This window comes from Amblyomma maculatum, chromosome 6 (assembly GCF_055883805.1).
Source record: "Amblyomma maculatum isolate TAMU_Amacu chromosome 6, ASM5588380v1, whole genome shotgun sequence".
NCBI lineage: Eukaryota > Metazoa > Arthropoda > Arachnida > Ixodida > Ixodidae > Amblyomma > Amblyomma maculatum.
The window spans coordinates 157089216-157108525 of NC_139349.1; the positions used below are offsets into that span (position 1 = coordinate 157089216).

The 19310-nt window shown below is 47.9% G+C and overlaps 11 non-coding genes across 11 annotated transcripts; all 11 read left to right on the top strand.

Annotated features, from left to right (window-relative positions):
• Positions 1–9525: 9525 nt before the first annotated feature.
• TRNAG-CCC (transfer RNA glycine (anticodon CCC)) lies at positions 9526–9596 on the top strand. The gene has a single exon. It is a non-coding gene; the product is annotated as a tRNA-Gly (tRNA).
• Positions 9597–11061: 1465 nt separating this feature from the next.
• TRNAG-CCC (transfer RNA glycine (anticodon CCC)) lies at positions 11062–11132 on the top strand. Its single transcript has one exon. It is a non-coding gene; the product is annotated as a tRNA-Gly (tRNA).
• Positions 11133–16190: 5058 nt separating this feature from the next.
• TRNAG-CCC (transfer RNA glycine (anticodon CCC)) lies at positions 16191–16261 on the top strand. The gene has a single exon. It is a non-coding gene; the product is annotated as a tRNA-Gly (tRNA).
• Positions 16262–16418: 157 nt separating this feature from the next.
• On the top strand, positions 16419–16489 carry TRNAG-CCC (transfer RNA glycine (anticodon CCC)). Its single transcript has one exon. It is a non-coding gene; the product is annotated as a tRNA-Gly (tRNA).
• Positions 16490–16646: 157 nt separating this feature from the next.
• On the top strand, positions 16647–16717 carry TRNAG-CCC (transfer RNA glycine (anticodon CCC)). The gene has a single exon. It is a non-coding gene; the product is annotated as a tRNA-Gly (tRNA).
• Positions 16718–16874: 157 nt separating this feature from the next.
• Positions 16875–16945, top strand: TRNAG-CCC (transfer RNA glycine (anticodon CCC)). The gene has a single exon. It is a non-coding gene; the product is annotated as a tRNA-Gly (tRNA).
• Positions 16946–17102: 157 nt separating this feature from the next.
• On the top strand, positions 17103–17173 carry TRNAG-CCC (transfer RNA glycine (anticodon CCC)). Its single transcript has one exon. It is a non-coding gene; the product is annotated as a tRNA-Gly (tRNA).
• A 157-nt stretch (positions 17174–17330) lies between these two features.
• On the top strand, positions 17331–17401 carry TRNAG-CCC (transfer RNA glycine (anticodon CCC)). The gene has a single exon. It is a non-coding gene; the product is annotated as a tRNA-Gly (tRNA).
• Positions 17402–17558: 157 nt separating this feature from the next.
• On the top strand, positions 17559–17629 carry TRNAG-CCC (transfer RNA glycine (anticodon CCC)). Its single transcript has one exon. It is a non-coding gene; the product is annotated as a tRNA-Gly (tRNA).
• A 157-nt stretch (positions 17630–17786) lies between these two features.
• Positions 17787–17857, top strand: TRNAG-CCC (transfer RNA glycine (anticodon CCC)). Its single transcript has one exon. It is a non-coding gene; the product is annotated as a tRNA-Gly (tRNA).
• A 157-nt stretch (positions 17858–18014) lies between these two features.
• Positions 18015–18085, top strand: TRNAG-CCC (transfer RNA glycine (anticodon CCC)). Its single transcript has one exon. It is a non-coding gene; the product is annotated as a tRNA-Gly (tRNA).
• Positions 18086–19310: the final 1225 nt, after the last annotated feature.

Sequence of the window (19310 nt, forward strand, 5' to 3'; positions counted from 1 at the left end):
ATAGATAACTCACTTTTAAGGCTCTTGTAAAAGGCCGCACTCAAACCATCTGGACCCGGAGACTTTCCGACATTCAATTCATCAATAGCCTTTTCTATTTCCTCCACACTTATTTCGTTCTCTAACCCTTCAGTAACTTCTTTGCCTAATATTGGCATCAGAGGCAAAAAGTTATCTCTAAACCCTTCTTCACTTGGTGCTTTGCTCGAAAACAGCTCACGGTAATGTTCCACGAAGGCGCCCGTAATTCCGTCTTGATCATCATGCCTCTGCCCCTTGTATTCAATTACCGTTATCTCGTTCGCGCGCGCATATCGCTTTCCATCAGCGAGGGCGCGGTTTGTTGGCGTCTCGCCACCGAGCCATTTTTCCGTGCGCGCTCTTATCGCAGCGCCTCTGTACTTCTGGGCATCCAAAGCTTCTAGCCTAACTTTGATGCCTTTAATATCAAGCATGAACATACCCGGCATTCGTTCTTCTTCACGCCCTAAATATTTTAAGAGCTCTTACAGTTGCTTTTCTTCTGTCTTTTCCTCATACTTAATAATGGAAGAGCGCTGAATTGCATTCATTTTAACCTCCTGTATAAATCGTTCCCAGGATTCAATACAGCCTGTTTCGCTCTCATAAAAAATATCAATGCTTTCCTTAACTTTTCTTAAAACTAGTTCGTCTTCTGTAAGCCTCGAGTTTATTTTCCATAAGTCCCAGTTCATTTTTGATTTACACTGCTTCGTTCCACCGAGCGTGACCGTAACTAAGCAATGGTCGCTAAATGACACTTGCTTCACTTCATACTGTTCACAGGTAGGCGAACACTCTGGCGACACATATATTCTGTCAAGTCGCGCGTGACTACTACCTTGAAAATGTGTGAAATGCACACGTTTTTCACCATTCACCAGGACTGGTACGTCCTCTAAGCTGCACTCATTGAGGACACACTTTAGCAATTCGGCACTTTGGTCTTTTCCAACATTTCTATTCGAACGATCCTTAGAATCTACAACACAGTTGAAATCTCCCAAAAATATAAGCGCGCGACTGCATTCAAGGAAAGGCACCAACTGCTCAAAAGAGTCGCGCCGTTCTTTTCGTGTCGTTGGTGCATACAGGACCACCACCCTCACCGCACAGGTTTCGTACTTGATGTCGCACACGACGAAACGCCCCCTTGCACAAGTTATTACTTGCTCCACTGCTATGCCTACACTTTTCCTCAAGAAAAAACAGCAACCTGCCGACAAACCGACTGCATGGCTTACGCAAACATTGAAGAGTGACCGAAAACCAAACACCATATTATCTTTTTGCTGCTCATCCTCAACCTTTGTTTCTTGTATGGCTACGATGTCTAAATCTAGTTCGCTCAAAAAACGGTTCAACTGCACTTGCTTCCGTCTCGAGGCGAGCCCTCGGACGTTTAGAGTGCACACTTTTAGCGGTTTTTTCCAAAGAGCCATACTCTAAACCCAGAACCCAGCTAAAACACAATGACTAAAGGCTCACTTCTTCAGTCTCTCGCCGCGAGTGAGCGACGATGAACGCAACGCGGTTTGCGATAAGGCTAACTTGCCTTTCTTAGCGCCTTCCACCCTCCACTGCTTTTCTAGTCGACGCAGTTCCCGTTCTGTAGCTGGTATTTTTTAGTAGTCTCGTGGTCTCTTCATGGAGGCGGTTGTCATATCCATCGGGGACTCAGCAACGCTTCCTTCCGAAGTGCCTTTCGCTGTTGGCTGATCTGACGACATAGCAGCCTCCTCCCCCTTTCCAGTCTTTTCTGCAGCGGGTTCGCTAACTTGCGTCTTCCCTCCGTCGGTGGTGTGCTCCGGCTGTTGGACATCAGGTCCTTCTCCGGATCCTGTAGGGGGCAGGGCTCCAGCGTTCCCCAGTTCCTCCTGGCCCATGATCAACTCGCTCCCGTCGTCTTGAGGGGGCACAATACCCGTGGCCACACGGGAATACGTGCGGACGCATCCCTCCCGGTCGTGCCCGAAGATATTACACGAACTACATCTCGGAGTGCGGCAATTACGTCGAATGTGGCCTGCCTTCTTACATCTTAAGCATATTGGTGGCCGTCCAGGCACCACCACTAACACAAGCCCTCCGTAAAACTTGTACATGTGGGGCAAATCATCGATCGAAAGCCCCTCTTTGAGCACTATTTTTACTAGCCTAGTTGTCGATTCGGCCTCTTCAAAACCCGGGCAGTTCCACTGCTCATAAGTGACTTCTTTCACATCTCCAAAGTCTTCGAACGCCCTCTGCACCGCTTCACTCGAAACGTATAAAGGCACCCAGTGCACCTTGAAAACCAACTCACGCTTGTTCGGGTCGATGACCGCACAGTAGCGTCTCTTCACTTCCAGCACACCTTCTTTCAGCAGGCGTTACTTCGCTTCCTCAGTCTTCATCTTCAGCATCCAGATATGAGACATTTGAACGGGTCCAATGCCAGCCGCGTAGGGTAGTACACCGGTCTTTTCCAACGGCTCACGAAAATCCTGTATGCGATAAGGCCGATCGGCAATATCACATTGAAGGAAAACCGTTGTCTTCATTGCTTCTCCCGAAGGAAACGTAGGTAGAACCATGCGATAGCCCAGTGGTGGGCGTCGTTCGCCGCATCCTCGGCCAGACATGACCGATACCGTGGCACGCTCCGAGCTTGCCATCACACGTCCGTCTCCCACGGAAGCCGTGGTTTTAAGCTGGGAGTATGCGAAGTGAAAATATTGGCACACGCTGATGATGTGGCGCTTTTTTGGGAACATCGCGAAAGCGTTTCGGAAGCTTTGAAAGTACCACAAAGGTATTGCAGGCAGATTGGTAGTGCTGTTAATTTAAAGAAAAGTCTCGGAATCTGGCACGGGGAATGGGAAGAGGAACCGGAAATTTTCTGTGGAGTAAGATGGGCTACAAAGCCCGGAGTTTATTTGGGAGTCCCATTGGACAAACACGGGGAAAATACGAATTACTGAAATGAAAAAGCGGAAGAAATACTGGAAAGGACGAAAGGATGGGTGGGACGTAACCTCTCTATTTTCGCCCATGCGACTGTATGCAATACCTTTTTGGTTGCAATAGTAATGTATTTACTTCAAGTATTATACTGTGCTCGAAGCAATATACAAAGGTTCCATCGTGTATTTGCCGTCTTCATTTGGTCGTCCAACTGGGAACGAATTAGCAGAGATAATCTCTTTCGGCGAGTTAAAGACGGAGGGTTGTCTCTAATGCATCTATATGTGCGGCAGATGGTTTTAAGGTTTTGTTTCCTACGTGACCAAAAAGATGCATTCCTGAGAACCTTCATGCAAATCATGCTATCCAGTGCAATTCCAGAGTTTATAGTCTCTTCATGCTCTGCTCGGGCATACACTGTGCCACGCTTCCTGCGAGAAGTGGTGTGGTCGCTCAAGTTTTTGAGCGTGAGGTACTCTGTAGAGTATTTAGCGACGGTACCGCCTAAGCGACTGTACAAGGATCTTATTTTACAATTGTTCCCAGCTCCATTGTACAAAACCTTATACTGTGAAGGCCCAGGGAAAGATGCGCTCAAACGAGTTAAAAACATGACTGTTGCACCGGGCGTAAAAACATTCTTTTTTTAAATTGCATACAGGAACCGTCCCAGTCAAAACATGGATGGAAGAAAAGGGCCTTTTTGTACCTTGGGACTCAAACTGTCTACTATGTAGGAAACCTGAGACAGTTGAGCACGTGTTACTGGATTGTTGGGATGCGGTGTTTTAATGGGATGTGTTACAAAGGACACTTAAAAAAGACCTGCCATTGACGCCACGTGGAATTCGGTACTTGACAACTATTAATGATGATTTTCAGTATGACCTCATCATGCTATTAGGCCTTCACAGTATTTGGAGGAGTACGATGGCTTATAGACACTGTGATGTCGATGCACGATCTGTATGTGATTATTTTGTTGAACAAGTGTATAAACTAAAAGAAATTTTGAAGCAGCAGGACGCTGCGGAGGAGGTCTTGAGTCTGATGGGCGAACTTGTGGTAATGAAAGTCCATTAGACACGGTTGTCAGCGAAGGGGCATGGCAACCACGATCTTTTACTGATGTATTTGTACCAATTCATGCAATAAAGAAAAAAAAGGCCGCTGGTGTAGTGGTATCATGCAAGATTCTCATTCTTGCGACCCGGGTTCGATTCCCAAGCGGCGCACGGATAACTGCCTTTCTGCCCTCTTTTTAGTTTATAGCCTGATTTCGGTGACACAGACGCTCTTCATTTTGCTCGGCTGCAAGCTTCACAGCACGATATCGCACTATTTGAAAAGAGCGTGAGCAGGAAAGAAATCTGCGTCCTGGAAAAACCATCGCGCCGCTGGTGTAGTGGTATCATGGGATTCTGCTTCCGGCCACGCTAGTGAACGGACGCAGGATGAAAGGCTCCGCCGGACCGCCTACAGCGGCCATGTCTGACCGCGGAAACGAGGGTTTTGCATCTGACAAGTAATACCAGGTTATCCTGCCAAGTCTGCCAACCGGGCGAGTTGTTTTGAATTCTATTTTTCTGCACGCTGACATAAGGGCCCGCCCATACAGGGTGGAAGACTTTCGCGATGCGCTAGCCGGAATGTCGCTGCTCCCAGACGTTATCGCTCTGGGGGCGTATCGAATGAGCCATGTATGGGCGGTAACTTTCAAGGATGCGGAAGGTGTGAAGAAGATTTTGAATGCAGGCGAGCTGAAGGTTAAAGAGCATCGGTGCCTTGTTATTGTCCCGGTGAACCAATGCGCGCGTATGAAATCGCACAGGCTTCTTCATGGCGTGACAGACGAAGACGTGAGGCTAGCTTTTGCGCCATACGGAACAGTCAGTGATGTCACGAAAGAGCGATGGCGCGTTCAAGGTGTCGCCGATAAAGGCTCAACTACGAGGTTGGTGTCCCTCAAGCTCAAGCCAGGGATGAAGCTTGACGACCTTCCACACCAAGTCATTGTTGCAGGCGAGTTGGCACTTGTGGTTGTATCGGGACGACCGCTACTCTGCCTCCGGTGCCATTCTACTGGTCACATCCGACGGCAGTGTAAAGTACCACGTTGCGGTGCCTGCCGAAGGTGTGGACACGAACAGACCCAATGCACCCGCACATATGCCAGCGCTGCAGGCCCCGTGAGCAGAATGGATACGTCCGATCTGCTCATGGACGAGGTTGAATCTGAAGAGGCAGCAAAAAATGTAACTGATGTGGACGAAACACAGTCAGCTGCTTCAGGATCTGAGCAGAAGACGACCCCTGAAATGGACAATTCAACCGAGACTCAGCAGATGGTAGTTTCTGGCAACAAAACAACTTCAAATAAAGGAAAGGACAGGCCACTTGCTGAACATTCATCACACGAGATGCATCAGCAAGGTGAGACCATGGACGTCGCGGAAGATGCAACCGGTAGTCTAGCGGGAAAGCGCCCACGGGATGCAACAAGCGACGCATCGGGAACGCCAGGAAGCAGCATTGGAGATGAACCGCCACCAAAAGCGGCTTCGACCAGACGGCCGAGTTTTAAGCCGCGCCCCAACATCCCGCCTGATACACGGTCAGCGGGAAAACCGCCACCGTAACTATCGTGAATCTCTGCATTGTTGCTGGCTGCGTTGGAAGGTGCTGAGGGGACTTTGTGAGGACAGTTTCTGGCTACTGTCTGGTGCAACTATGTGTCTGCATCATGAAGAGCATATGCAACTAAGTTCAGTAAGCCTTTTTTGTTTGTTTGTTTTTTACCAGCAAAGGCCGTCACCATACGTTCAAATATTCAACCTAAATCATGGATCCTAGCAATAAGATAGTACTACGTATTGCCGCAATAAACGTAAGAGGACTGGGAGCAAGAAAAAGACAGTACCAGCTTAAAAGACTTCTCTTGGAAAAAGAACTTGACCTAATAGCCGTCCAAGAAACAAAGATCGAAAGTGTTGAGCAAACAGATCGTATGGTGGCGCCCTTTCAGACCCGCTACAACGTATGTGTTTGCCATGCTCTTGGTTCATCAGGGGGTTGCGTTCTTTTTATTCGTAACGACATAACAGTTGTCCCTGAATCTGTCGTCATTTGTGAAAATGGGCGTTTTCTTGTCGTAGACTTTTTCTTCCATGCGTGCAACTGGCGAGCAGTTTGTGTTTATGCGCCAAACGTTGAGGCTGACCGCGCAGTGTTTTTTGATAATCTTTATCAGTATCTTTCATGCGGCAAGAAAGTAATCCTGTTAGGAGACTTTAACTGTGTCTGTAGCGTTGCTGATCGCTTAAAAAAGCTGCCTGTTAGGGACAAGAGTGCGTTAGCGCTTAATCAGATTGTACAAGAATGCAATTTGGAATATGTGGGGGCAGCTCTAACAGATGGTATGCGTCCACTATTTATGCATTTTCAGAATGAAAGTCATGCAAGACATGACGGAATATATGTTTCTGTCGAGCTTTTGCCGCTGTGTACCAAATATGAGGTCGTACCTGTACAGTTTAGTGATCATTGCCTAGTAATTGCAACTGTCGGAACAAGGAAGGAAAAACCGAAATTTAGCTGGGATCTATGGAAGCAGAATGACAAGCTTTTAGAGGACGAAGAATTTATTAACTACGTAGATGAAGAAATAAAATATATAATTCAGGCTAGATCGGCAAACGCTGTTGCCGAATGGGATGAATTCAAGCAGCGCGTAAAAATAAAAGCTATTGAGAGAAGCTGCATCAATAAGGTCAAGCACAACAATGAAGAAAAGCAATTACATGAACGTCTTGAATTTCTTTTGGGCATTGAAATCGACAAGCCAGGAAGCTGTTCGAAGGAAATGAGAGAAGTAAAGAGCCGCTTGCAACAGATTGACACGAACAACTACAAAGCGGCGGTGATAAGAGCGCAAGCTCAAAAGCTGTGGGCAGGCGAAACGCCAACAAAACGCGCCTTATCGGACGAGAAAAGGTACGCGTGCCGGAAAGAAATTAAACAGATACGATACCAAGGCGAGGTAATTTCGGACAGTAAAATCATAGAGCAAGCTTTTGTTGAATATTTCAGCGACTTGTTAGGTCATGAAAGAGATGTTCAAGACGGGTTTGCAAAAGAGTTTTTACCGCTTATGCCATCGCTTGATGACGAGACAAAAGCGCGACTTGAAGAACCAATTACTATTAGCGAAATTGAAAGTGCAATCGATGGCTTACAATCTGGTAAAGCCCCTGGACCGGATGGGTTAACTGCAAATTTTTACAAGGTGTTTAGAACACCAGTGGCCCTTCTGTTACACCGTGTGATCTCGGAAGCGTATGAAAAGCAAAGAGTGCCACTGTCCTTTGGGGCTTCCCATATTACCTTTATACCCACAACTGATGATCCCGAGCAGCGGTTATTGGTGGGGTCGTACCGTCCAATTAGCCTTACCAACACAGACTACAAAATCTACACTAAAGTCTTAGCAAACCGACTACAAACCGTAATAAAGCTTTTGGTAGGTCCACACCAAACATGCGGCATCAAAGGCCGCACAATAGCTACAAATATTCATGTCGACAGTAATGTTCTGGTATGTTGCGATGTTTGTGAAGGCCGTGTTGCTATGCTGCAACTCGATTTAGCAAACGCTTTTGACCGCGTATCGCACGTGGTTTTACTTAGTATCCTTGAGCACACCAACGTCGGTCGAGTCATACTAGAAGGCGTTAAGATGTCATACGCATGTTGAACGACACGTGGGATTGTAAATGGCACTCTTACTGAAAGCATGCCAGTGCGCTCGTCGGTAAGACAGGGCTGCCCGCTGTCGCCCCTACTATTTGGAATCTACCTCGAACCAATGTGTTTAGCTTTGCTTCACAGCGATAAGGTGATCGGTTTTAAGCTTTACGGCGCTCATGTTAAGGTCCTAGCTCATGCGGATGATATTGCCGTCTTCTGTTCAGATAAAGACAGCGTTCGGGAAGTTGTTACCCTTACGGGGAAATATTGCAAACAGACAGGCTGCCAAATTAATTGGGAAAAAAGCTCAGGCTTTTGGCACGGACAATGGGATAATAAACCCGAGTATTTCGCTTTCATGAAGTGGGCGGAATTACCTACAAAGTACCTTGGCGTGCCGCTTTGCTGTTATCGTGACACTGAGCGACAGTGGGCAGAGGAAACCAACCGAGTACGGGAAAAAGTGGAAGGATGGCAGGGAAGGGATTTATCTATGTTCGCGCGGGCTAGCATATGTAAAGTTTTTTTGCTTTCCAAAATATGGTATATAATGAATGTCTTATCTATGTCACGGGTCCATGTACAAAAAGTGCATCGCATTTTTTCTGTGTTTATTTGGTCCTCCACATGGGAAAGAATGAGCCGCACAAATTTGTTTCGGCCTGTTAGATACGGAGGCCATGGTCTCGTTCATTTGTTTTTACGCCAGATAGTATCTCGGTTTCTATATCTTCGAGACCAGCAAGACCCGTTTTTGCGAACTGTTTTACAAATAAGAATGTGCAATATGCTACCACAAGTCATTGTCACGTCATTTTTAGATCCCTGTACCACGGTCTGTGGTTACTTACGTGAGGTTGTTCTTGCATTCAGAATGCTGAGTGTCCGATTTTCAATGGAATATCTTTCTTCAGTTTCAAGGCGCAAACTGTATACAGACCTTATAGACATTATGCTACCTGTGCCTGTGTACCGTTCTGTATACTATGGAGGCCCAGGACAGGACGTCTTGAAGAGAGTAAAGAGGATGCCAGTTAAGCCTACGACAAAGTCGTTTTTCTTCAAATTACATACCGGGACGCTTCCAGTCAAAGTTTGGCTGGAAAAAAAATGAATATTTGTCCCGTGGACAACCAAATGCCTCCTCTGCAAGAAACCCGAAACAGTTGAGCATGCCTTTATAGACTGCTGGGACCCGATATTTCATTGGGATGTTCTTCAAAGAACAATAAAAAAAGAACTCCCAATAGATCCCTACGGTATACGCTTCCTGCCAGTTAAAAACAAGAAACTCCATACGATATGATAATGCTCCTTAGCTTCCATACTATATGGAAGATTAGAATGCAAGTGCGTCATGCGGACGTCAATACGCGACCTGTTAGAGAAAATTTCGTCGAGAGCGTGGCGTATATCCGAGATGTGTACAAAAGCGAGCCTGATCCACCGGAATGGATGAATATACTTGACCAGTTGGTTGGCATCAAGCAATTTTAAATCACATGTGTCAGCCGAAGGATTGGCGACTCTTTTATCATTGATTTTGTGTTTTGTACTTGTCATAAGCCTGGTAATAAAAAAAAAGCGCCGCTGGTGTAGCGGTATCATGCAAGATTCCCATTCTTCCGCCCCGGGTTCGATTCCAGGGGGGCGCACGGATAATTGCCTTTCTGCCCTCCCTTTAGTTTATAGCCTAATGTCAGTGGAAACAGACGCTCTTCATTTTGCTCGGCTGCAAGCTTCACAGCACGATATCGGACTATTTGAATAGAGCATGAGCAGGAAAATATTCTGCGTCCAGGAGAAACCATGGCGCCGCTGGTGTAGTGGTATCATGCAAGATTCCCATTCTTGCGCCCTGGGTTCGATTCCCGGGCGCTGCACCGCTGCACCGCTTTCACGTGGGCTGCAATCAGCCCACGTGAAAATGCTAGCATACGCTGATGACATTGCGGTCTTTTGTGCAACTAGAAAGAGCATCTGTGAAGTCACGGGTGTCGTCCAAACATTTTGTGATCAAACCGGATGCAAGATCAATTGGGAGAAAAGCTCTGAGCTTTGGCACGGTGATTGGGACGTGACACCTGATTTCTTCTGTAAGCTGCCATGGTCTGCTCTCCCAACACGATATCTAGGCATGTCTTTAGAATGTTATCAAGATCCCAACGTCACTGGATGAAAGAAACATCCAGAGTGAAAGAAAAAGCGGATGCGTGGCAAGGAAGGCAACTGTCAATGTTTTCGCGCGCTACTATTTGCAATGTGTTGCTTATTTCGAGGCAGTGGTACCTCATAAATGTGTTGTGTATCTCACGAACCTCAATTCAGAAAATGCACCGCGTTTTTGCTGTTTTTGTTTGGGCATCCACATGGGAAAAAACCGCCCGGACGAATTTGTTTATTGCTGTTAAAAGGGGCGGGCTTGGCCTTGCACATCTGTTCTTGCGTCAGGTGGTTTCGCGGTTTATATTCCTCCGTGATCAAAAAGATACCTTTCTAAGAACTGTGATGCAAGTGCGATTGCAGAGGCTGCTCCCTGAATGGATTGTGTCATGTGAAAACATGCCTGGTACTGTGACTGGCTACCTGCGCGAGGTTGTTTTTTCGTGCAAGTTGCTGGAAGTGCGGTTTTCTTTTGATTACCTTTACAATGTTCCCAGAAAAAAACTGTACAAAGATCTCATTGACGTGATGCTGCCGGTGCCTTTTTACCGGGCATTACACTGTGGAGGCCAAGGGCAGGACGTTTTAAAAAGAGTTAAGAAGATGCCCGTGAGGCCATCTGCTAAAACGTTCCTTTTCAAACTTCACTCTAATACGCTCCCTGTTAAAACCTGGCTGAATGAAAAGGGTATCTTCGTCCCATGGACAACAAATTGCCTGTTGTGCAAAAAACCGGAAACAATTGAACACGTTTTCTTACAGTGCTGGGATGCTGTCTTTCTATGGGACGTCCTCCAAAGGACAATTAAAAAGGAACTTCCATTAACTCCTTACGGTATAAGATTCCTACCAGTGCAGAACGATGATGCACCTTATGATTTATTTATGCTTCTTGGCCTCCATAGTTTGTGGAAAACACGAATGCAGGTGCGTCATGCAGATATAGATACACGATCTGCGCTTGAAAACTTTATTGAAAGTGCTGTGTATATACGCGAAACTTTCATGATGCAGCAGGATCCACCACAATGGCATTCTCTGTTTGATGAGTTGGTGCACTTGAAAAGATTTTAGCCGCGTACGCGTTAGCTCAAGTGTAGTTGACGTGTTTTATCATGTGTACTTTTGTTTTCTGTTTCACGGCAATAAAGAAAAAAAAATATTCTGCGTCCTGGAGCCATCATCGCGCCGCTGGTGTTGTGGTATCATGGAAGATTCCCTTTCTTTCGACCCGGGTTCGATTCCCGGGCGGCGCACGGATAATTGCCTTTCTGCCCTCCCTTTAGTTTATAGCCTAATGTCAGTGGACACAGACGCTGTTCATTTTGATCGGCTGCAAGCTTCACAGCACGATATCGCACTATATGAGAAGAGCGTGAGCAGGAAAATATTCTGCGTCCTGGAGCCATCATCGCGCCGCTGGTGTAGCATTCTACTTCCGGATACCGTAGTGAACGATGGCAGAATCATGTGCTCCAGCGGAGCGGCGATAGCGGCCATTTCCAGCCGCGGAAACAGGCTTGAGGACATGGATGATAGCGAATATCAGATTATTCTGCCAACTTTGCCCACCGGACGCGTTGTTTTTAACACGCTTTTTTTGCACGGCGATGTGCGAGTCAGGCCATACAGGGTCGAGGATTTCCGCGACGCCCTTGCCAACGCTGGTGCGCTCCCCGACGTTGTGGCGTTGGGGGCGTATCAGATCAACCATGTTTGGGCGGTCACGTTAAGCAGCACAGAAGCAACGAAGAAACTGGCGGCTTTCAAGGAGCTCGAAGTTAAGGGACGCCGTTGCCTCATTATCGATCCCGAGGACCAACAGGTGAAGCTGCGACTTCACTGGATGTTGTACGGTGTGGCAGACGACGACATACGGACGGCTTTTGCGGCTTTTGGGAAGGTGACCGAGGTGACCCGGGAGAGGTGGAGAGTTCAAGGCGTCAGGGAGAAGGGGTCCACCACGAGGACTGTGCTCCTGAAATTGAAACCCGGGATTAAGGTCGATGACTTACCTCACCAGCTGCGAGTGGCCGGAGAGCTGGCCCTTGTCGTGGTGCCTGGGCGAGCGATGCAGTGCCTGCGCTGCCGTGGTACCGGTCACGTTCGACGAGAATGTAAGGTGCCGCGTTGTCCAAAGTGTAGACGCTACGGTCATGACGAGGCAGCCTGTGTGCTTTCGTACGCTTCGGCAGCGGGACATGGAACTGCGGAACGGTCGGCGGAGCTCACCATGGACGTGGTCGAGGCGGAGGAGGCGGCGAAGGGTGCCGGAGAGGTGCGAACGCAGACACGGGAGACGGATTCGTCGGTGGACTCGGCAGAAAGCGGCAATGCTGCGAGGGATGTTGGGAAAGCGGACTCTGCACCTCAGCTCCCTAGCAATGAGGAAGGCCCGTCACTTGAGCCTTCAAACGGCATGGAACAGGATAATGGGGAGGAGCACTCAGACACCAGCGGTGTTCGTAAGCCAGGCGTCCCAGCCCCAGCCAAGCGATCCCACACACAGTCCGAACCCGAAGGTATCCAGGCGTCAGCCCCCAGCGTCGACGAGCCACCAGCAAAAACGGGGCAATCCCGGCGGTCCACGCTACGTCCGCGGCCAAACATTTCATCAGAGAGACGGGTAGCGGATAAAGTGCCCCTGCTGCCGGGTCAGCCGCTCGCACCGGACGGGGATGGATCAAACGACGGCGTCTAGCAACGCGCTAGACGGGAAAGGTAAGCACCATGCTTTCGGTCTCTTCACCCTTGATGAAAATGGCGCCCGAAACCACCTTAAGAGTAGCCACGTTAAATGTCAGGGGATTGGCAGGCAAAAAGAAGCAGAGCCAGATGCATCGGCTCTTAATTGACCACGATATTGACGTGCTTGCCGTGCAAGAAACTAAGGTTGACGGGGAGGAAGAGACCGGGAGCATGGTGCGACGTTTCACGGCTAGATTTTACGCCATTGTTAGCCACGCAGTTGGGACATCGGCCGGGTGTGTATTGTTTGTCAAAAAGCTGCCTGGTCTGGTTGTAAAGGGCTACTCCTCATGCTCTTCTGGACGGTGTGTAGTGGCTGATTGTGTATACAGCGGTGTTGAGTGGCGCATTATTTGTGTGTACGCTCCTAACTGTGTGGAGGAAAGAACAGTGTTTTTCGAGAATGTTATGCAGCAGTTAAGTACGGAAAGGCAGGTAGTATTGCTGGGCGATTTTAACTGTGTACTGAATGCTCGAGACAAAACCAGCACACGCGGATTCAGAGACAAGAGCACTGAAATGTTATGCCAGTTAACAAGCGAGTGGAATATGGAGGATGTGGCTGATTGCTTGGAAGGACTGCGTGCCGTTCAGTACACGCACTTCCAAGGTTCTAGCCACGCGCGTCTGGACAGAATTTACGCGTCGCTGGATTTGATTCCTTCATGCAATGAATACCGAGTTGTGCCTATGACATTCACGGATCACTGTTTGGTGCAATGCTTATTCGGCACCAAAAAACGAAGCAATGCATTTAGATGGGAGTTATGGAAATTTAACAATAAATTGCTTAATGATGATGCCTTTAGACGCGTGGTATTGAATGAATTGATTAAAGTGAGGCCAGGGACTTTGCTCGAAATCTGGAAACAGTGGGAGTTGTGCAAGGAACAGATTAAAATTAAAGCCATTGACAGATCAAGTTGCCTGGTGTACGAGAAGAAAATTACAGAAACCCAGCTTAAGGCTTTGCTTGCAAAACTACACGAACAGGAATGTAAGGCACCCGGCAGATGGATAGAGGATATTCGAAAAATAAAAGAACAGATTAACTTGATAGAAGAAGACAGATACCAAGGAGCGTTAGTGCGAGCAAGAGCGGAAAAATTGGCCATGGATGAGTCGCCGACAAAAAGATCGTTGGGAATAGAAAAAGCAAATGCAAGGCGAAATCACGTGGCAGAGGTAGATTGGGCAGGACGCACAGAAACCGATAACGAAGGAATCGCGAAAGCTTTCCGGGAGTATTATGAAGATCTATTTTCTTCCCGAGAGGTTTATTTGGACCGTTTTAAAGAATCCTTTCTTGACGTGATGCCAAAAATTGACGAGGAACAAAAAGAAAGACTGGAGCGGCCAATAAGCGAAAAATAAGTGCAGCAGGCAATAGAAAATTTAAACCCAGGGAAATCACCCGGGCCTGATGGCCTGAGTGCGGCTTTTTATAAAGCGTTCAAGGAACAGCTATCTCCTTTGTTGTGTGCCTTATTTAATGAAGCGTATGAACTGAAGGCACTGCCTGCGTCTTTCGGATCGTCGCACACAGTACTTATTCCGAAAACTGACCAACCAGATAAGCTTAGGCAGTTGTCGTCTTACAGGCCCATTGCTCTGACAAACGTTGATTACAAGATTTATATGAAGGTGCTTGCTGGCAGACTACAAACGGTTATATGCGAACTAGTGGGCCCTCACCAAACGTGCGGTATCAAAGGGCGATCTATCTTTCAGAACATTCACAAAGCGAGAAGTGTGCTCGAATGCTGCGATGCAACTCATGCATGTGTTGCGTTACTGCAGTTGGACTTGGAGAAAGCTTTTGATTGTGTGGCGCATACTATTCTGTTCAGTATATTAGACTATGTTAATGTCGGCTCTGTTATTCGAGAGGGAGTGGCCTTGGCCTACCGTAACTGCACTACGAGATTAATTGTCAATAAGTCACTGGGGGCCCCCATCAACGTACGACGTTCAGTGCGCCAAGGTTGCCCCCTCAGCCCTCTTTTGTTCGGCATTTATATTGAAAGTTTGTGTTTAAGCATCCTACAAAACAATGACATTGATGGTTTTCGACTGCAGGAGTCAGAAGTCAAATTGCTGGCTTACGCAGATGACGTTGCGGTATTTTGTGTGAATAAAGAGAGTATAAAGAGGACAGTGGATGTGGTAAAACATTTTAGCAAAGTCACAGGGAGTAAAGTTAACTGGGGTAAGTGCCTGGGATTTTGGCACGGAGAATGGCAGCTGACCCCCGACACTTTCGCTAATGTATCGTGGGTTACAACGCCTGCAAAGTACTTGGGTGTGCCCTTGAAATTTTACAAGGAAAGCGAGCCATACTGGCTAGAGCAGGTCAAAGAAACCCGTGAAAAAGCGGAGAAATGGAAAAGCGCTCAATTATCAATATTTGCAAGAGCCGCAGTTTGCAACCTGTATTTAATTAGTAAGCTATGGTATGTTATGCAAGTGTTGCATTGCTCCCGTGTAAATGTGCAAAAATTGCATCGAGTTTTTGCGGTGTTTGTTTGGGCCTCGAGTTGGGAGAGGTGCAGTCGGACAAATTTGTTCCGGCAGGTGAAGCATGGGGGGCTTGGTCTGGGTCATTTGTTTGTGCGACAGATTGTCAACAGGTTTATGTTTTTTAGGGATGCCAGCGATCCATTCCTGCGCACAGTGTGTCAACAAAGACTTGGTCGAGCTTTGCCTGATTTCGTAGTTTATACTCAAAGTATGTCGGGTTCTCTTTTTGGATTCTTTAGGGAAATTGTTTTGAGCGCAAAATTCTTAAGCGCACGGTTTTCGAAAGAGTATTTAAGTAATGTTAACAGGAGAACATTATACAAGGATGTTTGTGAAGTGGTCTTCCCGGTGCCCTTGTACCGAGCATTATACTATGGAGGCACCGGAAGTAATGTATTAAAACGCGTAAAGAAAATGCAAGTTGCTCCGGGAGCTAAAACGTTTTTCTTTATGCTACATACCGGTACTTTGAGTGTAAAATCATTTATGGAGGAAAAGGGTATGTTCCTACCGTGGGGGGCCCAATGTCTCATCTGCAAACAGCCAGAGACAATAGATCACGTGTTTTTGCATTGCTGGGAGGGGGTATATTTGTGGGATGTTCTGCAAAGGACAATAAAAAAAACAGTTGCCACTTGATTCCCATGGCATTAGGTATTTGCCATTGGATAACCACGATGATATGCCGTTAGACCAGGTTATGTTAATGTGCCTCCACAGTATATGGCGCGCACGAATGGCTGGTTATCACTGCGATCCAGATGCACGGCCAGCCCGCATGTATTTCCGTGAAAGTGTGCAGCGATGGCTCGACGTGCTTAAATTGCAACCATGTGCTCCTGAGTGGCTGTCAAAGCTGGAACCTTTGACGGTGCTTAAGGAATTTTAACATGACAATGCCTGCCCCTCAGTGGGTGTTAGGCAACGCTAACTACCTTAGTGTACATATATTATTCCTTTGTTCATGATGTTTTGAGTTCCAATGCAGTGTATTTGTGTCAAAGCCAGGCAATAAAGAAAAAAAAAAAAAAAAAAAAAAAAAAAAAGCGCCGCTGGTGTAGTGGTATCATGCAAGATTCCCATTCTTGCGACCCGGGTTCGATTCCCGGGCGGCGCACGGATAATTGCCTTTCTGCCCTCCCTTTAGTTTATAGCCTAATGTCAGTGGACACAGACGCTGTTCATTTTGATCGGCTGCAAGCTTCACAGCACGATATCGCACTATATGATAAGAGCGTGAGCAGGAAAATATTCTGCGTCCTGGAGCCATCATCGCGCCGCTGGTGTAGTGGTATCATGCAAGATTCCCATTCTTGCGACCCGGGTTCGATTCCCGGGCGGCGCACGGATAATTGCCTTTCTGCCCTCCCTTTAGTTTATAGCCTAATGTCAGTGGAAACAGACGCTGTTCATTTTGATCGGCTGCAAGCTTCACAGCACGATATCGCACTATATGAGAAGAGCGTGAGCAGGAAAATATTCTGCGGCCTGGAGCCATCATCGCGCCGCTGGTGTAGTGGTATCATGCAAGATTCCCATTCTTGCGACCCGGGTTCGATTCCCGGGCGGCGCACGGATAATTGCCTTTCTGCCCTCCCTTTAGTTTATAGCCTAATGTCAGTGGAAACAGACGCTGTTCATTTTGATCGGCTGCAAGCTTCACAGCACGATATCGCACTATATGAGAAGAGCGTGAGCAGGAAAATATTCTGCGTCCTGGAGCCATCATCGCGCCGCTGGTGTAGTGGTATCATGCAAGATTCCCATTCTTGCGACCCGGGTTCGATTCCCGGGCGGCGCACGGATAATTGCCTTTCTGCCCTCCTTTTAGTTTATAGCCTAATGTCAGTGGACACAGACGCTGTTCATTTTGATCGGCTGCAAGCTTCACAGCACGATATCGCACTATATGAGAAGAGCGTGAGCAGGAAAATATTCTGCGTCCTGGAGCCATCATCGCGCCGCTGGTGTAGTGGTATCATGCAAGATTCCCATTCTTGCGACCCGGGTTCGATTCCCGGGCGGCGCACGGATAATTGCCTTTCTGCCCTCCCTTTAGTTTATAGCCTAATGTCAGTGGACACAGACGCTGTTCATTTTGATCGGCTGCAAGCTTCACAGCACGATATCGCACTATATGAGAAGAGCGTGAGCAGGAAAATATTCTGCGTCCTGGAGCCATCATCGCGCCGCTGGTGTAGTGGTATCATGCAAGATTCCCATTCTTGCGACCCGGGTTCGATTCCCGGGCGGCGCACGGATAATTGCCTTTCTGCCCTCCCTTTAGTTTATAGCCTAATGTCAGTGGACACAGACGCTGTTCATTTTGATCGGCTGCAAGCTTCACAGCACGATATCGCACTATATGAGAAGAGCGTGAGCAGGAAAATATTCTGCGTCCTGGAGCCATCATCGCGCCGCTGGTGTAGTGGTATCATGCAAGATTCCCATTCTTGCGACCCGGGTTCGATTCCCGGGCGGCGCACGGATAATTGCCTTTCTGCCCTCCCTTTAGTTTATAGCCTAATGTCAGTGGAAACAGACGCTGTTCATTTTGATCGGCTGCAAGCTTCACAGCACGATATCGCACTATATGAGAAGAGCGTGAGCAGGAAAATATTCTGCGGCCTGGAGCCATCATCGCGCCGCTGGTGTAGTGGTATCATGCAAGATTCCCATTCTTGCGACCCGTGTTCGATTCCCGGGCGGCGCACGGATAATTGCCTTTCTGCCCTCCCTTTAGTTTATAGCCTAATGTCAGTGGAAACAGACGCTGTTCATTTTGATCGGCTGCAAGCTTCACAGCACGATATCGCACTATATGAGAAGAGCGTGAGCAGGAAAATATTCTGCGTCCTGGAGCCATCATCGCGCCGCTGGTGTAGTGGTATCATGCAAGATTCCCATTCTTGCGACCCGTGTTCGATTCCCGGGCGGCGCACGGATAATTGCCTTTCTGCCCTCCTTTTAGTTTATAGCCTAATGTCAGTGGACACAGACGCTCTTCATTTTGCTCGGCTGCAAGCTTCACAGCACGATATCGGACTATTTGAGAAGAAGGACCGTCAGAGGAAGAAAGGGTGAGCGATGCCGAGAGCTCAAAAACAGAACTTCCGGAGTCTGCGGGCCGACAGGAAACCCTTGAAAAGAGCAGCGGCCGAGCGACCAACGTCCAAGGCCCTGCGAAGCGTGCCCACTACGAGAGCACAAGTGAGACAAGCAAGGCAGAGGCAGCTAGCAACGACGAGCCGCCGATAAAAACGCCAATAGGGAGGAGGGCGACCTTCAAACCACGACCGAATGTCTCGGCGGACAGGAGAGCTGCCGAAAAGCCGCCCCCGTCACAAGGTCTGCCAGTCCAACCTCATTGCTCTGGCGTCAACGAAAGCGTCTAGCGCCATGCTAGACGTGAAAGGTAAGCACCATGCTCTTGGCGTCTTTTCACTCTGAGAAAATGGCTTATGAACTGTCACTAAAGATTGCGACCCTTAACGTGAGAGGTCTAGCAGCGAAAAGGAAGCAGAGCCAAGTCCTGCGCCTTTTAAATGAAATGACATCGATATACTTGGAGTTCAAGAGACAAAAGTCGAGGGTGAACAAGAGACCGAGAGCATGGTGCAGCGTTTCACGTCGCGGTTTTACGCAGTTGTCAGCCATGCAGTCGGTACTCCTGCTGGATGCGTCCTGTTTGTGACGAAGTTGCCGGGTCTTGTAGTGCAGTCGCATGCTTCTTTTCCGTCGGGTCGGGGTGTGGTCCTCGATTTTAGTTTTTGCTCGGCGGAGTGGCGTGCTGTTTGTATATATGCACCTACGGTAGTTGATGAGAGGGCTGCTTTGTTTGATTTTGTTGAAGGATATTTAAAAACGGATAAGCAACTTGTCTTCCTGGGAGATTTCAATTGTGTACTGAGCTCCGGTGACAAAACTAGCCATCGTACATTTAGGGATCGTAGCACAGAGGTACTTTCGCGCTTGATTGACGAGGTTGCACTGGAAGACGTTGCAGAGTGTCTCACGAGCGAGCGACGGGTTCAGTATACTCATTTTCAGGGTGCTAGCCACGCCCGCCTTGACAGGATTTATGTGTCCCCAGAACTGGCCCCAAAATGCCAGGATTATTATGATTTGGCGGTAACGTACTCAGATCACTGCATGGTTCAGTGTAC